Below are 23167 nucleotides of genomic sequence, written 5' to 3'. Positions count from 1 at the left end.
ATGATTATTCTGAATCATTTAATGATTCAAATTTGTTATCAAGAGAAAACTGGCGTGGAAAAAGCGGAACCTTTATTTTTATTGAATGAAAATCAAGAAAGAACGGAGTATGTTTCGAATGATATGACAGAATCGAATAATGAAAACTTTGAGCAATTGGTCGAAGAGATAGATAATGTCGATATTTCTACTTTTACGAGCTATGATACAGATGATTTGTCACTTTCAGCATTACTAAATGCAGGATCAGATAATTTTGAAAACCAGATTTCTAGTGCAAAAATGATTAAAAGTGAAGATATGGTTAAGTTTCAGAGATATTTTACTCAAAAGCTTGACGAAAAGTTCCAGACGCACTTGGTATACATATCACCTTGACATTTATGCATTGACGTAGTTAGTTGTTCTTCCTGTTGAATTGACATCGCTTGACAATTGACAATGATTTTACATATGCATCAGATATATCAAAGTTTAGCGGATATTATTCATATTGTGAATGCGTAAATGCGAATACATTATATACAAAGTAGGGTTAGATTCCGATAACTTTGGCGCCTGTTTCTGACGATGGTTTCTGGTAGAATTTTTAACGCTGAACAAAAAATTATATAGGTCTTATAGGGCTAACCGCTCTGGTTTTCGAGATATACAGTGTTAAAGTTGGTAAAACTTTAGATTAAGAGCGACCTCACCGATTTCAATGATCTTGATATATGTTGTCGATATGAAACAAGGTGCCACATAGGTTTACAACTTTTCACGCGTGAAAAGCCGACGCATGTACTTTGAAGGCACACTATATGTGTCTAGTTTAACAATAGTGGAGCCCCGGAGGGCGGAACCTACTGCCTCCACGCATACATACACTGTCCACGCGAAACGAGGTGCCACATGAGTTTATAACTTTTTACGCGTGTCTCTCTCCCACCTTGCCATATTTTTCAAACTTTTTTGTTAATAATTTTTAATAAGCAACAAGCGACGATTAAATTATAAAAAAAAAGTTACTCAGAATTATGTCCTGACATATATCAAGGTTATTGAATCGGTGTGGTCGCTTTTAATCTAAAGTTTTACCAACTTTAACACACTGTGTATTTCGAAAATCAGAGCGGTTAGCCCTATAAGACCTATATAATTTTTGTTTAGCGTTAAAAGTACTACCAGAAACCATCGTCAAATTAAGACGCCAAAGTTATCGGAATCTTGCCCAAAGTAGACATGACAATGTCTAAAATTAAAATCAATACTCATTTATACATATATTGCACGTGTGAATTATGTATATGTGTCTAAATAAAATTTGATTTTTCATTATTCTTTATTACACATGCGTGCACATATAAATACCTATATAATACAAGAATTAATTTTTTCTCTTATAAAAAAAATCTTATTCAACAAGGATATTCCAACGTGTTAGGTCAGTACACGATGGAATGCGCAGAATACGATGCAAAATAATTATAATATATTTATATTAAAATAAATGGATAAGTAATTAAGAACCTGATAATGAAATTATCAAGTAGCAAATAAATGCGTGCGTGTATGCGTGCAAGTTTCGTACAATAAGTAGATTTACGCTTGACAGCATATATTCTATCAGCTTGTATATCTCTATTTAAATTGAAAATAATTGATGTAATTATATAAGAAACATTTTCTTTCAATAAACTTAGAATGTTTTAACTATATTAGTTCATACACTTACGTGAATATATATTGTATAATAATATAAATAATAATTATATCTTACATATCAAATATTAAAATAACGATTGTTTTACTTTTTTAAATAAATTATTTCACAACAAACTCCAAAACTCACGCAATAATAAAATGATAACCCATAGTAATTTTTTGATATTCTCTTTCTAAATTCATTCTGTTACTACGTATTGGCAAACTCCTCAATAATTTCCACGATTGTATGGTAAATATATCGTAACGGAAGCGTCTGCTATTTCAAATATTTACAATTTTAATCGGCTTCATCATTATCATGTATGTAGGAGTATAAATATATACATGTAACACAAAAGCAATAAATAGAGGATCGGAGATATGATTTAGTTTCGACTTCACTCTTGAGTGTTTCAATTGCCACGGTGTTTCTACTTTCTATTAGTACGTATATGTAATTTTAACTTGTATTTGATTATTTTCTTTATTTTACATTTATGTTTGTTTCTTCAAAAATAAATAATGACATTTTGTTGTAGAATTTGTCTGTTTCAAAAAATAAAGATACTATGAATCGACCTAACTCGTATATCAGCGTCGATGCTAAAGAAGAAATCGTAATCTCTGGTATTGCTGGCCGATTTCCTAATAGCGACAATTTAAAAGAATTTCAAGAAAATCTTTTTAACAAGGCGGATCTTGGTTCGAGCGATCATGGACGATGGAATGATTGTAATAATTTTTTTTAACATTAAGGAGGTTGATTGTTCAAATCAATATGATAAGAATTAGTTCAAATTTATGGAGGATATTTGTCTATATGGGAATCTGTCGTCCATGCCAAAGTTGAAGACAATTGTCTGCATAGTTGTCGAGTAATTAATTATTACAGATAAACTCTTATCTCTCTCTTATACACGGGCGACATAGTAAAAATGTTACGACCCCTGTGATATAACTCTCGAAAGCCTATTAAAAATGACAAGACTTTAATGAGAATAGATTCAAATAATTCTTTACATATTTAGGAAAGACTTTTACGAAGACTGATAGTTATCAAGAAATTGAAAAAATAAAACAGCGTATTGCCACATTTTAACGTATTTTGATTTTAATTGTACAAATAACGATTTAAAACCTTAAGAAACAGCTAATTAAATGCATTCCATATATAATGTTTATTTACTAAAACTCGTTTATTTCACGCGTCGAAAAATTTGATTCTTATAGAGTTGGCAATCGTCCCCTCTCACCGCCTGCCCCGCAATGTGACGGCAACCAACCTCCTTAAGATATATTTTCAAAACTTATTAAGAAAAATATTCGTTTTATATATCGTATATATTAATCGTAATTAAAAATTTGCAATATCTTCACCAATAATTTTTAAAAACGATATCAGAATTCAAGAAAATTGAGTAACCTTTATACATATACGTACACAATATATACATATGTAACGAAAACAATCCTCGTAATTTATATCAAAATGATAAAATATCTTTCATTAATTCAAACATTTTCATGGCTTTGTTATTTCTAATATTATAATTGAAAACGATCTAGATGCATATTATAAAATCTTAAAAACATTATTATTTTTTATGTTGAAATAAATATCAAGAGACACGGTAGTGTCTCGTGTCAAGTACACGCGGAGCGAGACCGACCGTGACTCTTTTACGCAATGCGACGGGTTGCGAGTACCGAGATGTTGAGATCTCGATAACGAGTGAACGAATCAAGTTCTAAGTAGGCTTGATCGATAGCTTGGGGTCCAATTAGGGGGGGGGGGTTTCTCTTATAATATTCCGCTACGTGCCCTACGAGCGGAGATATTGCGACGCAAAGTCCAAATGTGAAAATTTTTTATTAAGATACGTCGTCGTCGTCGTCTACGTCGACCGCTCTCATCTCAATATTTATTATGATTATCAGAGAAACGTCACTTTCACTTTTTCGACGCTGGCGGCGCAGGTATCGCCAGTTTCGATATCGCGCGCGTATTTCGAAATTAGGTCGATAGACTTATCGGTCAGGAGGAAGATTTCTATTTAGGTAAATTAGGTAATATATATAATATATATTGAGTCAACGAAAAAGAAGGTTCTCTACGCTTGGCAGAAAGTGCCGCTAGGGAATTTTTAAGTCGATTCTTATGAATCAAGCTTGAATTCGATGTCTAGGTATCCCAGGTTGCCGATGACGAGGTCCAGATAGTGCGCTTCATAGTTTTCGGTGTCCAGGTGTAATAATACGTTGAATTCGATGTCTACGTGTCCCAGGTTGCCGATGACGAGGTCCACATAGTGCGCTCCGTAGTTTTCGGTGTCCAGGTGTAATCGTACGTTGAATTCGATGTCTACGTGTCCCAGGTTGCCGATGATGAGGTCCACATAGTGCGCTCCGTAGTTTTCGGTGTCTACGTGTATTAATACCTTGAATTCGATGTCCACGTGTCCCAGGTTGCCGATGACGAGATCCACATAGTGCGCTCCGTAGTTTTCGGTGTCTACGTGTATTAATATCTTGAATTCGATGTCCACGTGTCCCAGATTGCCGATGACGTGATCCAGATAGTGCGCTTCACAGTTTTCGGTGTCTACGTGTATTAATACCTTGAATTCGATGTCCACGTGTCCCAGGTTGCCGATGACGGGATCCAGATAATGCGCTTCATAGTTTTCGGTGTCCAGGTGTAATCGTACGTTGAATTCGATGTCTAGGTGTCCCAGGTTGCCGATGACAAGGTCCACATAGTGCGCTCCGTAGTTTTCGGTGTCTACGTGTATTAATACCTTGAATTCAATGTCCACGTGTCCCAGGTTGCCGATGACGGGATCCAGATAGTGCGCTTTATAGTTTTCGGTGTCCAGGTGTAATCGTACGTTGAATTCGATGTCTAGGTGTCCCAGGTTGCCGATGACGAGGTCCACATAGTGCGCTCCGTAGTTTTTGGTGTCTACGTGTATTAATACTTTGAATTTGATGTCCACGTGTCCCAGGTTGCTGATGACGGGATCCAGATAGTGCGCTTCATAGTTTTCGGTGTCCAGGTGTAATCGTACGTTGAATTCGATGTTTAGGTGTCCCAGGTTGGCGATGACGAGGTCCACATAGTGCGCTTCGTAGTTTTCGGTGTCCAGGTGTAATAATACGTTGAATGCAATGTCTAGGTGTCCCAGGTTGCCGATGACAATGTCTAGATAGTGAGCTCCGTAGTTTTTGGTGTCTACGTGTATTAATACCTTGAATTCGATGTTTAGGTGTCCCAGGTTGCCGATGACGAGGTCCACATAGTGCGCTTCGTAGTTGTCGGTGTCTAGGTGTATTAATAACTTTAAATCTGAATGTAGGACACGTAGATATCGAATTCGAGGTATTAATACACGTAGACACCGAAAACTACGGAGCGCACTATGTGGACCTCGTCATCGGAAACGTGGGACACCTAGACATCGAATTCAACGTATTATTATACCTGGACACCGAAAACTATAGAGCGCACTATCTGGAACCCGACATCAGCAACCTGGAACACGTGGACATCGAATTCAAGGTATTAATACACCTGAATACCGAAAACTATGAAGCGCACTATGTGGACCTTGTCATCGCCAACTTGGGACACCTAGACATCGAATTCAAGCTTGATTCATAAGAATCGACTTAAAAATTCCCTAGCGGCAGAATCAAGAGACACGGTAGTGTCTCGCGCCAAGTACACGCGGAGCGAGACCGACCGTGACTCTTTTACGCGACCACAGTGGAACGAAACATAGAGTTTCTCGGACATAGCGGTGGAGCGTTCTGGGTTTTTTTATTTTATACGTCTACTTCATTTATATAGTATTTTTACTTGAGATTTTGATATAATATGATAATATTTTTGTTTTAATCATTTCGAGCGTAAGTAATAGAAGTATATGTACACGAAAAACAATTGGCAACTATGTAATGAACATAATTATGAATTACAGATAATATTACTTACCGATTAAAATAAATTTTAGACATCAGAGTTAGAGAGAAGCGTCAGAATTTTCTGCATTACAGTCTTCATCGTTTTCGGAATTTTCTTCTTCTTGAAGAAATAATTCTTGTACCTCTGGAAACATTTCTTTCTCTTTTGATTTTCTGAAATCGGGTCTTAGGCTGGATATAATGGATCAGACGATATTAATAAATGATGCAATAAATCTTCATTTGTCGCTTTCCTATTGATCTTTCTGGTATTCTCAAGACGATATTTTCTAAACTGTTTATGTCTAGCCTCAAGAGCCTCTTCGGAGAGCTGTCCTACTGGCATAATTGCATATTTTATAATTTCTGCACCATGAAACAGAATCTTATGAACAGTAATTGGCATATAGTACCATCCGTATTTTTCAATAACAAGTTTCGCTAAATTCTTAGCGTAATAATCGAATTTTTCTGCATTAATTTGTCGACCTGATGCGATAGCTTGTAAAAGGATTGCGAATTTCCGTATTATTTGTTCATCCAATCCGGTAATCTCTGCTGTTACTGAAGGCTTTTCGAAAAATTTTCTAGCAGTATTGCCATCGTTTGTGTTGCCGACACCCCTGCTTTACTACATCGATTAATAAACCTAATTTCTGTCTAAATTCTCCTTGAATTTTTTTTTACGTTCTTCCTTTCGCAACTTCTCCTGCATATCTCGGATCGACCATTTTTTAATTTCAAGATTATAAGAAACATGTAATAAAAATTCCATGCATCTAATCCATCCGTGAAGACTTGATAATCCAAATTTGTAATGCTCTACCTGAACATTCTTCTTACAAATAAGATCAAATTATTCATATCCTTAGGTTTTGCGCCGCATATGAAACATTTCATTGACGAAGAATCTGTTAATGATGAACACACTTTTCCATCCACCATAGTGAGTAACAGTTCATGTTCCACCGAAATATGTCCTCGTATTGTGTTGGAATTAAAGCTTCTATTTCGGTTGACATCTTTTGATTTTCTCTACGGATAATTTCATTATTCTCCCTTATAAATTCAAACTTAACTGGCCGGCAATATTTGGTAGAAGACGGTTTCAAATTTTCCCAAATAATAGTTGAACCATTGATCAATTTCAGAGGGACTAAACACGTTGTGAAAATTGAATCATCTTTCGGTTTGTCGCAATCATTCGGTAGATCTGTAAATGCTTGTTTGTAAAGGCTTTGACAGCTTGCTCCATCAAATCCCCATTTAGATATTAATTTTAAATTCCGAATTTCAGAATGCGTACCAATATTACATGTTTAAGTAATCTATAAGTTGTCAGATCAAGGAGAGCTTGTAACTTTATTGATGCATGAGTATCTGAAATTATAATTGCTTCTTTGGGGGATAACAGTCTTTCTTTGCCAATTGAATTGATAATACGAAGGATACGGATTAATACCTTGTTCAATAGAAATTTTTCGTAGCTCTTCATATTTTAATTTCGATAATCTCAAATTCACTATTAATGCTAAAGCTTTTTCTTTGGAGTACATTTTACTTCAAGTCCTTTACCTTCGCAGAAAGCTCTGAGTCTTGATGTTTGTTCAGGATGTTCAATAAGAAAAGATAAGATTGCTGCACCATCAACATTGCCAGAAGCTTGCATCTTTACTTTTAGAGCGAATGCTAGTTCATCTATAGTGTTTTCAGCTCTCAATAATTCGGTACGTCTTCTTTTTTGTCTATTTGATATATTCAAAAATGGTTTTCGTTTAGATAAAGGAATATCTGGTCTTTGTTTTTTATTCGCTGATGTAGAAGGTTGGGTTGACTCTATTTCTGTCGAAGTTACAATCAAAGCTTCTTCTGGGAATCGAAATGTTGTTCGTAACCATGATTCATTCAATTTTATAAATTTCGCATATATACGATTCGATTTACACCATCGTTCATATAAACGAGATGAAAATTTTCTTAATGGCTCAGATAAATATTCCTCAGCATTTTCAGAAAATTAAATTCCCTTTTAGCTAATATATGTGTCAAGAGAGTTCTATAGTCTTTTAAATTTTCACCATGAGTTCGCAGAATGAAAAATAATTCAGAATACTCGACAGAATTCATTATGAGAAAGGACACAAGAACGGTAAATGAAATAACGTTAGAAATAAATCGGCAAAAAGAAATCACTGAGAGATAAAAAGACAAATAACTTCTAGATTAGAGGCACACAAGAATTATAACGTTATAGCGCGTTGTCTTGTAACGTGCATCGCGCGTCGCACATCGACAAAACTAACAGCCGAATAGCCCAACAACAATTCTACGGAAAAAAAAAAAGATTATATAGGGACAGGCAACTGAATAAAAGACTGCGCGGTATAACGCTATAATTCTTGTGTGCATCTAGAAGTTTCCTTGTCTTTTTTATCTCTCAGTGATTTCTTCTTGCCGATTTATTTCTCACGTTATTTCATTTACCGTTCTTGTTTCCTTTCTTATAATGAATTTTGTCGAGTATTCTGAATTATTTTTCATTTTGCGAACTCATATGGTAAAAATTTAAAGGACTATAGAACTCTCTCTCTTGACACATATATTAGCTAAAAGGGAATTTAATGAAACAAGTATCTCTTATACAGAAATATATTTGACACATTTTTCATTACTATACAGAGCTTTTTTAAATAAATACTTGAAATGATTTGTCCTATGATATGTAAATTAACATCTTCATAAATATATATTTTGTAAAGTAGCACCTAGATGCACTTACATTTATCACGTATGAATAATTTTAGAAGTATACTTTTATAAAATTTTTGGTACAGAACGGGCAAGTCTGGGCATTTTTTTAAAACCTTTATTAAATGTCATATTTATTGACTAACTCTCAATAAAATAAAATAAAATACACAGAACGGAAAGTGCATATTTTTTAAAACTATATGGGAAAAATTATATAGTATAGTAATACTAATTTGATACTATAACCCTAATTTGCAAGGTAAACGTATTTAAATAAGTATCCTATAACTGAATCAGATAGTGCATCTTGACGAAGTCAACAAAATGTTTGAGCGGTATACTTTGATAAATTTTATTTATTCATCTGTTTCTCGTTATGTTAATTCTAATGTAGGAATGAAGAGTATGACTATTTTACTAAATATTTTTGATAGTTAAGTGTTCACAATTAAAAAAAACGTTTTTTTCAAGTTTTGTCCGGGAATTTACAGTGTTCGCTCCACTGTGCGACGGGTTGCGAGTACCCGAGATGTTGAGATCTCAATAACGAGTGAACGGATCAAGTTCTAAGCAGGCTTGATCGATAGCTTGAGGTCCAATTAGGGGGGGGGGGGTTTCTCTTATAATATCCCGCTCCGTGCCCTACGAGCGGAGATATTGCGACGCAAAGTCCAAATGTGAAAATTTTTTATTACGATACTTTTTCTTCTATCTACTTCTAACGCCGACGTCTTATATGACACTACAAAAAGGCGTGATATCCGTACAAAATTATCTTTTTCAAAAAAAGGTAAAAAAATGCGCCAAGTACACGCATAGTAGTATATATGTATTATGTGTTACCTCGAAAAAAACAAAGTGGTAGTATTATACCTCGAAATAATATCCTGTACATATTGTTTATACAATGCGTAATACTACAAAAAGGCGTGATATCTGTACAAAATTACCTTTTTTAAAAAAAGGTAAAGAAAGGCGCCAAGTACACGCATAGTAGTGTATATGTTGTTACCTCGAAAAAAAAAACAGTGGTAGTATTATACCTTAAAAAATCTAAGTAACAAGTGGTAGACGAAATCTTTGTATCTTGAAAAATCTCGAAAAAACCTAAACAGTAGTATCTTCACCTCAAAAAAAAAAAAAAACAAAGTAGTAGTATTATACCTCGAAAAACCTAAGTAACAAGTGGGGGACGTAATTTTTGTATCTCCAAAAATCTCGAAAAAACCTAAGCAGTATTATTTTTATTTCCAAAAAATTATTACTCAAGTGATACACATCACAAAATTACGTTACCTTATCAAAAAATGAGTCGCGCTTCAAGTGATCTATTATTACAATTACAAAAAAGAAATAATATTTCTTTTTAATTACAGCGCCAATTACAGAGAACATATATTTTTCGAGATACAAAGATTACGTCTACCACTTGTTACTTAGGTTTTTTCGAGGTATAATATTACTACTGCTTTTCTTCGATTAGAATAAAAAATTGAATCATGAAGAATTACACAGAGGTAACAGTACAAAATACAAATATTTTATTAAAATATTTAAACCCAACAAGGGAATACAAGGTATTTAAATACAAAGTTTATATATGTATTTTAAAAAGATTTAATCGCATCGCAAAGAATTACAGAGGTAACAGTACAAAAATAAAATATTTTATTAAAATACATAAATTTTTCTTGTCAAAAAACTTGGCGCTGCTAGAGAGAGAGAGAGAGAGAGAGAGAGAGAGAGAGACCTTTTACAAATGTAGATATTACTTATTCTATACTTATTCTATACTTAATTCTAATCGCTTTAAGAATCTGAACTTATCCTATACTTAATCATAAGCCGCATTATTCACCGTCATACACACACACACACACACACACACACACACACACACACACACACACACACACACACACACACACACACACACACACACACACACACACACACACACACACACACACACACACACACACACACACACACACACACACACACACACACACACACCAGACTGACCTAATTTTGAGGTCTAGCAGCGCCAAGTTTTTTGACAAGAAAAATTTATGTATTTTAATAAAATATTTTTATTTTTTGTACTGTTACCTCTGTAATTCTTTGCGATGCGATTAAATCTTTTAAAATACATATATAAACTTTGTATTTAAATACCTTGTATTCCCTTGTTGGGTTTAAATATTTTAATAAAATATTTGTATTTTGTACTGTTACCTCTGTGTAATTCTTCATGATTCAATTTTTTATTCTAATCGAAGAAAAGCAGTAGTAATATTATACCTCGAAAAACCTAAGTAACAAGTGGTAGACGTAATCTTTGTATCTCGAAAAATATATGTTCTCTGTAATTGGCGCTGTAATTTAAAAAGAGATATCATTTCTTTTTTGTAATTGTAATAATAGATCACTTGAAGCGCGACTCATTTTTTGATAAGGTAACGTAATTTTGTGATGTGTATCACTTGAGTAATAATTTTTGGAAATAAAAATAATACTGCTTAGGTTTTTCGAGATTTTTGGAGATACAAAAATTACGTCCACCACTTGTTACTTAGGTTTTTTCGAGGTATAATACTACTACTTTGTTTTTTTTTTTTTTGAGGTGAAGATACTACTGTTTAGGTTTTTTCGGGATTTTTCAAGATACAAAGATTTCGTCTACCACTTGTTACTTAGATTTTTTTAAGGTATATATTACACTAGTCAACAAAATCTTATTGTTTTCAGATTGTTTTTAAGGGAATAGCTACTTTTTACTAATTTGGTTCGCTGAACAAGAAGCTGGCCTTGAAAATACTAAAGTGGTTCCGGTTTTTTTAAATAAACGGAGTCAAAAGTGTCAAAAACCGTGTTTTTGGACATATTTGAACATTTGTAGAAAAACAACGGAAGCACCGTATTTCTTAAAAATAGAGCCAATTATTATTTTTGTTTTTAGATTCGGATTCTACGGAAAAAATCTATCAGAATCAGTTGCCATTGGCCCGACAAAAAATCCGTGTTCCCCAGCGTTATATAAATATTCTTATAAAATATCGCCTCATTTTTGCATTTCATGAACTAATGGGTGATTTAATTTACTTCTCTTGTCGTTGAAGTTCTGACTGTCATTTCTATTTCGATTATATTATAAACTATGATATTATAGGGATAGTCTAAGAGCCTTCACACAAGACTCTCGTCTGGTGACGTAACGTAACGTAACATAACATGAGTCAATGCACAAGAAACGTACAAAGCCGTACCCAATTCGTTTCTTGTGCGTTGATCCACGTTATGTTATGCTACGTTACAATACGAGAGTCCGAATGAGGCTCTAAGTTTTACTTGAATTTTCTCGCAGATTATACTACTTTTAAACACCAAATTTTGGAATTATTTCTCGTTGGAGAGTGTGAGATTATTTTGATTCAGTTGTCACCGCTGAAAATCTGACTATTCAAAACAAGCCGAAATGTCCAATGTATAATTATATATTAGTTATTATAACGTTAACTTACGTTAACGTACGCTTTGTCAACCGCACTGTACTGTCAAAGTATTCTTTTACTTGTTATTTTTTAATATATTTATTTTTATATAGCTTATAATATGCCCCATCGAATTGGTAAAGTCAACAATATCCAGAAATTTGATTCAGAATTTTTCAATATACCCGCAATAGAAGCTGATGTAATGGATCCTATCACTAGAATGTTACTCGAGCATACTTACGAAGCAATTATCGATGCGGGTGTAAACCCAAAGAATTACGGGGAACAGAACGAGTGTTCTTACAGCAATTCTGTGTCAGAGACTCGATCATATTTTTCTTTTACACCTCAAGTAAGATATATTTAATTAATATATTCAACATAATTAATAGAAATTCATTTATGAAAATGATACTATGTGTAAAATTCTTGTTGCAAATATGGAAATCTGTTTCCTTAGTATGTAAATTTAGAAAATTATACAATATTTTTAATAATTTTACAAATAAATTTGACTTGTTATTATATATTTCAATACTTTAAATATATTTACAAACATGTATTGTAATTAGTTTGCTAGATTATCTATGACTGGATGCAACGTTTCTTTCATGGCAAATAGATTTCTTACTGGCTTGGCGTTACTGGACAATCGCACAATATTGACACTGCATGTAGTTCAAGCAACTTTGCTATAGTGAAAGCTTACGAGATGATTCGATCCGGAAATTGCGATGCTGCCATTATCGCTTCCGCCAATTTATGTCTCCATCCTCATATCCAAATCCTATTTTACATCTAGGTATGTATTTATTATATCTTATTTATTGTATGTTACGTTATTAAAATGATTAATATTGTTAAGGTTTTATTTGTCCGTTTGAAGATAATGAACAGCCCGAGTGGATTTGATTTCAACAAAGAAACTTTATTAGGGTAACTCCGATATTTACGCCAGGCGGGGATTTACACCGCAGAAATCAGAAAAATTTATATTTTGATTGGAATGAAGATATTTGCTCGCAATCCTTCTGTTACGTGCCTTTATTTATGCCATATTAGTATTGTGTTGTAATGTCAGTTCTTTACTATTAATCCTTTGAGGCCACACTGGATCGCAGCCACCCCACGAAAATTCAGGGCCCGATATTTTTAAGATGAGCTTTATAATCAGTGTCCCTCCACCCAGGATCCCTTGTTCGTAATTTATTGCATATCCGTAGGGTTCGCAATCTATACTACCAATACTATCCTTCTCCTCTCACTTTAACCCTTTGGACCAACGGCTTTAACGTCTCTTTCCAAAAGACGGAGCCCAGTTTTTCTCCGCACAAGAGCCTATCTTGCACGGAGGGGCGCAGCTACGGAAACACATTCCATGCTTACATGGCTCTAGTAGACTCGAACCTGGTTCCTCAGATTACGAGTCTGGCGCTCTACCACTAGACCACACTAGCTGCCGCCCTGCAGGATTTCTTGTTTGAGTCCTTCTCTCGAAGATCCGTGCAGTAGAAGGGCTTTAAGCTATATCAGTTATGTTTGCAAACATTTGAAAATTATTATAGCGGTGCTCACCACTCAGGTGTGACCTCGGTATATATTTCTTATCGCGATCAAAATTACAACATTTTTGTTCATCGAGCACTTTCGGATTCTGCACCATACATATTTCTGAATAACACTATTTTTAAACAACATAACTGTAAAGCACTTCACTACTACTCCACCAAGTTCCTTAAGAAGAGCATGTAATTTTCCTGAAAGCATTTCTATAAGAAATTTTTGAAGATGTGAACAACTAAATATATACCATATAAGCCAAAAGTTTAAACAAAGAAAATGAAACAAAACACAAAATATTATCAAAATAAAAATATATTTAACCGGTAGACCAAATCAATTGTACGACAAGATATATATGCGTGATTGTAATTCTATTAGATATTCTTGAACAGTCTAGTACAATTACATTTCGTTCGGATACATTAGCACAGATATTTCTTTTTGTACTGTTTCCTGTAAAATTAACAAACTCTTATTGTGTGTGAATTATTAAGATTATTATTTTACGTTTTTGTTTATCCAATAACGTACTCTGTGAAACAATCACACTCTTTGTCTATAATGTTCAATAAGCCCATGCTTCCTTTCTATCCTTATATTTAGATATTGAATCAAACCCTGAAGAACTTTATTTAAAAATATGAATTAATTTCTTTCTAAGGGGTTCTATCTTCTGATGGTTATTGTAAACCCTTTGACGAGGAAGGCTCCGGATATATGCGTAGCGATACGGTCGCGGTAGTATATTTGCAAAAGCAAGAAATGCTAGAAGAATATATGCAACCCTCGTACACGGTAAAATAAATTGCGATGGTTTTAAAGAAGAAGGTATTACTTTTCCATCGGTCGAAAAGCAAAAAATATTGTTGAATAAATTTTACGAGGAATGTGAAATAATGCCCAGTGAGTTATCTTACATGGAGGCCCATGCAACTGGTACACTTGCTGGTGATCCCGTAGAAGTTATGTCTATTGACCAATCTTTATGCGCTAAAAGAAGCACTCCTTTATTAATGGGCTCGGTAAAATCGAATATTGGACATTCCGAACCCGCCAGTGGCCTTTGTCAAATCGCAAAGGTACATTTGTAATAAAATGATTTAACACTGACTTTGCTTAAAATGTGATTATAGCAATTTATATTTTTTATATTGTTACAATTATATACATATGTATATAATACATTTATATAAAATAATTACTATAATTATTGCTAATAAAAAAATGTGATTTCTTAAAGGTATTATTAGCGATGGAAACTGGTATAATTACGCCTACTACACATTTCAAGCGTCCGCGAAAAGAGTTAACTGCTATTATCGAAGGAAGAATAAAGATCGTCACTGAACCAACAGAATGGGAGGGGGGTTATGTACCTATCAATTCTTTTGGGTTTGGAGGGGCTAATAGCCACATATTATTAAAATCAAATCCTAAACAAAAAATTAACAATGGAGCTTCGAATGATGACTTATCTAGGCTTGTAGCTGTATTTGGTCGTACGGAGGAAGCAGTTAAAATCATCTTAGATGATGTAAGCAAATATTATAATGGCTTATTTCATTTATTTCAGAAATAATTTTTGACATTAGTTTTTTGTATTATTATATAAATATAACAAATTTAACAATTAAATATACACACGCGTGTATTTATATAGTGTCTAAAAAGATATTTGCGTACATAATCACTTTCGAAATTATTTCGAATTTGCACAAAAAAGAAAAGTCAATGTATTAAATATATATTTATTTAATACATTAAGTAATAATAATGCATTTAATAATTTGCTAAAGTAAAACACTGTAGAATAAGATAATATTATCGTCCTTTCTTGTGTAAATTATTTCAAGAATTATAGGATGTACATTCTTGTTACTGAATGCAGGTGCGAAATCGACCAATAGATGCTGAGTTTATATCTCTGCTACATCATATTCATAATGATGATATAGAAGGTCATCCTTACAGAGGATACATGATAACTGGGTCTAAAATATCTCATAATACAATTAATAAAATAGAACATACTCCATATGTCAGAAGACCAATTTGTTTTATATTTTCTGGATTAGGATCTCAATGGTTTGGGATGAGTAAGTAAATATACTATTATAAAATATTTTAAATGTACATTCAACAAAGAAGAATTTTAAGTTATAGAACATATAAGTACATACAGAATGTATACAAATATAGAGTGTTACGATCATGATCATAACATATTCTTATCTAGTATGTTATCAAACTTATAATAATATATACATAAAAGTTTGATTTATTGCTTACTATTTATTAAGAACTTAATTACAGTTAACAAGTAAAATTAACAGAATAATGAATTTTCTTCGCCAGTATATAGAATAACAATTAAAGTAATTTAAATAATAAGAGAAATAGGATCGTAACGATATACAATCAATTAGAATCAAAAGCCATGCGATCCAAGCTTAGGTCTTTGACAGCCTTATATTAGTTACTGTATACATATATGTCTATATATATATACATATAATTTTTCCAAACAAACTGCGCGCCGATTATTTGTCGGACTTAAAACACAGTAATTATAAAACACAGTAAAGTAATTTAAATCGACAATGACTGGCAATATATAACGTCTTTTCGATGTGAACATTGCAATAAAAATTTAATTTAGAAATTACATCAACTGACCAAAAGCCATGGTCAAATTAATAATGTCTCGATGATTGATCCGAAAAGTGCTGTGTGAATCCGACAAAGCAAGTTAGCTCACGGTTTTTCAATGTTCACATCGAAAAGACGTTACATATTGCCAGTCATTGTAGATTTAAATACTTTAAGTAAAATTAAATTTTATCCTAAAACAAATACTACAATATTCTTACACTCTTACCAATAACTAAAAAAAATTTAAATATCTAAATACCCGGATGCATGTACATATCAGTATATTAAAATTTAGAAACGTTATTAAATGTTAATAGGTCGCGCTCTCATGAAATTCCCAGTGCTTGCCAAGGCAATCCAGAAATGTGATATTGTTTTGAGATTTTACGGCATATCACTTACAGATATTTTAACAAGTGATAATAAAAATTTTTTGATAATATCTTCAATTTTTTATTGGGTATTATTGGACTACAGGTAAGAAAAAGAACTCTTTGTTTGGCCTTCATAAATTATACTATACTAGATCTTTCGTCCGCGCTTCGCGCGGGCTCAAAATCTATTCTGCTCTCCCCCAACTCATCCATTAATTAGGCGCACCAAATTTGATATTCTTTCTCCTCAAATTTTAACCTACATCTTCGAATTCTTTTTTAATAAATAATAAATAATAGATAATATTATAGATGCAGATTAGCATATTGTCAAATATTTCAAAAATGTAATCCCCTAGATTGAAATCTAAATTTCATTTTTGCTCGCGCCTCGCTCGTTTTCACCCTCCGCTGACCCGCCATTATTGACTCTCTCTCATTTTATTTTCTTTCTAATATGTTCCTACTTTTTCTATTTTGTTTAAAAATTCTACCGGGTTTAGTTTTACATTTGCTGCCTTTCTGTTCTAATATTAATTTATTTATTCTTCTTTTTTTACCTGCGCTTCGCGCGCTTAAAGGGGGATTCTCTTTTTTTTCCGCTAAATTTATTGCTTTTTTCTAATTTTCTGGTGAAAAAAACTATACAACGGATCAATGTGAAATTTGGCATGTAAATTTATTTATCTTTTATCTATTCACAAAAAAATAAAAATTATTTTTTCCCAAAAATACGCCTCCCATCCCCCTCGACGCGCGATGATCCCCAGTTGATGGTGTGCACAATTTGAGTCTTCCTATTAATCCTGCAACAAAAACTCAGGAACATTTTACTTTACACACATGTAGCTATCGTTTGACGAAGCGAAAAAAAAAGAATTGAGGATTCGGTAATGTTTTGAACTCAAAATATCGATTTAGCCAAAAAAATAGATCGATTTTTTTGTTATAAACAAAAAAATATTCAACGTATTGCTTTTTTTTCGTCAAACGATATAGCTACATGTGTGTAAAGTAAATTCTTCTTGGGTTTTTGTTGCAGGATTAATGGGAAGACTCAAATCGTGCACACCGTCAACTGGGATCATCGCGCGTCGAGGGGGATGGGAGGCGTATTTTTGGAAGGAAATAATTTTTAATTTTTTTGTGAATAGATAAAAGATAAATAAATCCACATGCCAATTTCGCATTGATACGTTGTACAGTTTCTTCACCAAAAAATTAGAAAAAAACAATAATTTAGCGAAAAAAAAGAGAATCCCCCCTTTACCCTCTGAAAAATTATTCATTAATAAAAAATTAAACTTATCCTCCAAAAATTAAAAAAATTTGGCACTGGTTTCAAGAAAATCGGTCCATTAATACTTATTATTTCTCGAAAAATTGGAAAAAACTTTGAAACCGGTTTTCCAAAAAATCGGCAGCTAAAAATTATCCATAAGAAAAAAATCAACTTAATATCTCAAAATTTGCGAAAATTGGAACAATCACGTACATTTTTTAAACAGAAATTGGAAACCCCTTTATTATTAGCAATTTGTCTAATTCTATTACATTCTTTAGTTCCTTCTACCCCTATTTCATATATAATTCTTATATATATATATGTACCATATATTATAAAGATAATTAAAAAAAAATTACTTTATAATTACTTCACAATTCTAATCTTTATTTAAAACAAATAATAAGCTATTTTTTTATATGTATTGCAGATTGGATTAGTTGATCTTTTAACATCTATTGGTGTAGTCCCCGATTTTATAATCGGTCACTCCATTGGTGAACTAATCTGTGGATATGCCGATGGATGTTTAACGGCCGAAGAAACAATTCTGTCGGCATATTTCATCAGTTTAGCCCTTCACGAGTCGAAAATAATTAATGGCTCCATGGCTGAAATTAATCTCGACCTTGAAACCTTAAAAGTTATGTGTCCTTCGGATATCGATATAGCTTGTTACAATAGTTCTTTTAATTCTATTGTAAGCGGACCAACGAATTCTATAAAAACATTTCTCACCAAATTGGCAGGTATATATTAATGGTTATAAACAATATAATCCTTCTTCTATCTAGTTTCTTTAATTGTTTTGTTAAAACAAGCAATTAATAATTTTTATGATTTTATTCATTCTTTTAGGCGAATAGTATATCTATAAAAGAAATTTCTTGTGGTTATATACCTTTTCACAGTCGTTACATCAACCTGCTGTAGCTAAGTTTGAAAAATACTTGAACCAAACATTACCACAAAAAAAGTTTCACAGCTCAAAGTGGCTGACAACATCCTCTCATGAGTACTCCAATACTATACCTTTGTGTTCAAAATATTATACAAATTACTTGTTGTCTCCGGTGTTATTCGCAAAGACGATACGTTCAGTTCCAAAAGATACAGTAACGATGAATATCTCCTCAGAATATTCTCCAACACATTTTAAACAATTATTTATACTCTACAGTAACAAACGTAGCGTTATATGAACGAACCGAGGATCATAATAATGAGATATTTTTAGAATCAATCGGAAAACTTTATAACGCAGGATTGCAGCCACAGATTGCCAATCTCTATCCGACAGTAGAATTTCCTGTAAGCCGCGGTACCCCAATGATTTCTCCTCTCATAAGGTATGCATATTTTTGTTTAGGCAGAAATGGACAAATTATCGAAAAAAAAAACACTTTCATAAATTTTGAAATATTTGGGTAAAATAGTCAAAAGAGAGAACATGTTCAATATAATAGCGAATTAGAACTTTAAACTCTTTTTCGAATTTGGTTAGTGTTATCATCTAATTTCAAAATCACATCTCCATATTTTGAAGACATTCTATCACCTTACTTATCTCAAAGATAAATGTATTCTTATAGTTAATTAGTTAGTTTATTCATAATCCATGGCTTGACGGCTTTGGATAGCTTTTAGCACTACATTTGCACTTTTATATACATTTTGATTCCATTTTTCACTCATGTTTTGAGATTGCAATATTATAGCCGAGAAAATCTAATTTACACACAGATGCCAATATAAACAATTACAGAAAAACCGCCAGCGTTTCAGAATAAGATCTCTAAATTTAAACGTAAAATAACCCTACTACTAACAATAAGTCAGATATTAAAATACAATAATTAGTTAAATTAAATCAATTAACCCTACTACTAGTTTCTACAATTAATTTGTTTACACGAAGATTATATAATAATTTCTAATGACGTTTGCAGATGGGATCATTTAGAAGATTTGTTTGTAATGCGAGTTTGTAAAAAAAAAATAATTGACAAAAAAGAAATTGTTGTCAGTATTAGTACAATTGATGAAGAATTTGTGTATTTAACGGGTCATGTGGTTAATGAAAAAAATTTATTTCCTGCTATGGGGTATCTTTTTTATATCTGGGAAATGATCGCATCGTTAAAAAACCAAGAATATATCAATACACCAGTTGTATTTGAAGACGTTAATTTTATTCGTGCTACAGTGCTATCACAACAAAATGAGATCGAATTAACTCTCTCGATCCAAGAAGGTAATATTATTACGTAAACAATTAATTTTCTATAGCGTAAGCTTTTTATTTTTTTAATTATATTTTAAAACTTATGCTACTTTTATACCGCAATATATGCCATAATTAAAAGATAAAAAGTATACATAAAAAATACATGAGAATAACTAATTTTAATACGGAATCTTTTTTCTTTTCACAAGTCAACTACTTTTGTAAGGTCCAGCTCCATATTAACATATTTATATTAATTTTGATTTTTTATAAAATTATATTACGTTTATATATATAATGAATTTACATCTATATCTAGGTAGCAATAGGTTTGAAATAATCGAAGGAGATAATGCTATTGTTACTGGAACAGTACGAATTCCATCCAATATTGAAAATGAGAAAATATCAGCTAATCTTGCTGAATGTATCGATGATGAAGAAGAAATGAATACAAAAGACATCTATAAGGAATTAAGACTTCGCGGTTATCAATATACCGGTGTATTTCGTGGATTAAAAAGCGCATCGGTTACTGGATCAAACGGCCATATCGCATGGATATCTAATTGGGTGGCATTTATGGACAATATGTTACAGATGATGATTTTAGGACAGAATTCAAGAAGCCTATATGTTCCAACAAGAATTCGCAAACTGACTATCGATCCAAAATATCACACACAGATAATTCAGGATTATCTAATTGAAGATAGACGTAAGTAAAATAAGTGATACAATGCAGCCAATTTCCTGACAAATAAATTTCATTTGCTATATTGCAGAATTCTCTGTTCGTCGTTACAAATCTTTAGACGCTATAATATCTGGAGGAATAGAAATTTTTGGCACTGTGGCTACACCTATATCTCGCCGACAAAAAGTAGTTAATATCGTTCTTGAAGAATACAAATTTGTTGCTCATTGTGATTTAGGTACTATGTCGTTGCAAGATGCAATAAGAATGTCGACGCACATTGCACTCGAATGTTGCAATATGATAAATGTTAAAATTATCGAATTTGTCGATGATAGTGACAAAGTGGTACCAGAAGATTTAAATTCTCCACTTATTAGTAAAATCTTAAATGATTTACCGCAGATTCGACACCACACTAAACTCGTGACGACCCACAAGAAATTCCCAAATACTTCTTTGCCCGACAACGTTTCTACAACGGAAATTACGAAGTTGTCGAAGGACGAGAATTGTTTGATAGTCCTTGGTTTTGATATTTTGACAAAAAATAGCAAAACATTATATAAACAGCTGCTGTCTCTGTTAATACCACAGGGTTTTCTACTGACTTTGGAGGAATCCGGTACGGTTTACGATTATTCATGCCTGAAAACGTATGAGTTGGACATCATACTGGAAAAACAAATAAATAACAAGAAGTTTTTGTTATTAAGAAAAACGCAAAATATTGCGAGAAACCAGCGGATTGTACATGTGAACAATTACGAATTTTCATGGGTAGATGAACTGAAATCAATCATGAATGTAGAAAACGAGACTGGCGTAGATACGGAGATAATTCTCGTCTCGGAAAAAGACTTCGAATGTGAGCTAATCGGTTTTATTAATTGTTTGCGAAAAGAACCAGGCGGCGAAATAATTAGAAGCGTATTTATTCAAGATGACAAAGCGCCTACATTTTCTTTGCAAGAACCATTGTACACGAAGCAGCTACAGTTGGACCTACCCATCAACGTTATACGTTCCGGTAACGTTTGGGGATCATACAGGCATTTTCCATTATCATCGTTGGAACCAAAATTTATAGAGAACTCCTACGTTAGACAAATGGTGCGTCAAGAAGTTTTATTTGTTTATTATTAGATTGTAATCATTTATGTTTTTTTGTAATAGGTGCAAGGAGATTTGAGTACTCTCTGCTGGGCACAAAAGAAAAAGCCTTCCTACATTAAGCGTGAAAATTTCGTTAATGTAATTTATGCACCTCTCAACTTCAAAGATATTATGTTGGGCTACTGGTAGAATTACTGCCGAATCTATCGGATTATTTGAAAGCAGTTATTTAGATAGTCCCATTGGCTTGGAATTTGTTGGGTTTGATACGCGTGGACGCAGAATAATGGGAATGTGCTCAAACGGGTAAAATAATGATTGTCTCTATCAATAATTACCAAATAAAAGAACCATATCTATATTTATAGCAGTATTAGTTTAATATTTAATATAATCTCAATTTCATTAGATTTGATTTTAATTGAAAATATGCTTCAGATAAAATAGAAAATAAATTTCTACATTTCCAACTTATACGCTATGTATATGAACTTGAAATAACGCCTTTCCATATATGCTGTAAAGATATGCAGTATCAAATAAACATAAAGAAATAGCGTAAATAATTGTCTTTTGAGACCCTTAACAAATTGACAAATTATCAGAAAAATAGAATCTAGTAAAATGTAACACTTACAAAATTTCGAAAATTTTCAAAACTTTAAGTATGACAGATTGAACCGCAAAAATCCATGATACAAAGCGATTTATATAATAAATATTATTACCACATAACTTTTATAAGACATGAGCACATAAATTATATGGGGTAAGTCCAACAATGAACCATGTAAATTTCATAGGATTATATCTCTCCAAATTATTGTGCTGGAGATCTGTGTTTTTGCATACAATTCATGAATTTAGTTGGCTACATACTGTATAAGATGACTTATAACTCATTTTTAAAGTTTAGCCACAATCTCGATTTTCTTAAAACAATGTCAAATGGTTTATTATGTACAGGGATGTGTACACAGTAAACTTAGCCATTTTTAACAATAAATTACATATTTTATACATGTAAATTGTTAGTGTTATTTTAATTTTACTATGTTTTAAAATGTTTACTTAAAGAAAAGGTAATTATAAGATACAAATAACTGTAGTAGACAAATGGTTTATTGTAGACCATATAACATTTTTTTACGATAATCTCCAAAAAATACGGTAAAACAATGCACAATAGAAGAAAGTGGCTTACAGAATTATAAAGCAAAATATATACACAAATTATATTATAAGTTGATGAAAAAAATAATAGAGATAACAACAAAAACATAAAAAATACGGTAAAACTACGAAAAAAACTTAGTTTGTCACCCAAAAACACAAAATGTGGGCCTCAAACGG

At 32.5% G+C, this 23167-nt stretch overlaps 1 pseudogene; it reads left to right on the top strand.

Moving 5' to 3' along the window:
* Nucleotides 1-22139, top strand: LOC139823270 (fatty acid synthase-like; annotated as a pseudogene).
* Nucleotides 22140-23167: the final 1028 nt, after the last annotated feature.

This window comes from Temnothorax longispinosus, chromosome 12 (genome assembly GCF_030848805.1).
Source record: "Temnothorax longispinosus isolate EJ_2023e chromosome 12, Tlon_JGU_v1, whole genome shotgun sequence".
In the NCBI taxonomy this organism is placed as follows: domain Eukaryota; kingdom Metazoa; phylum Arthropoda; class Insecta; order Hymenoptera; family Formicidae; genus Temnothorax; species Temnothorax longispinosus.
The sequence above is the reverse complement of the archived record's forward strand: the minus strand, read 5'-3'. Positions and strand labels throughout refer to the sequence as shown.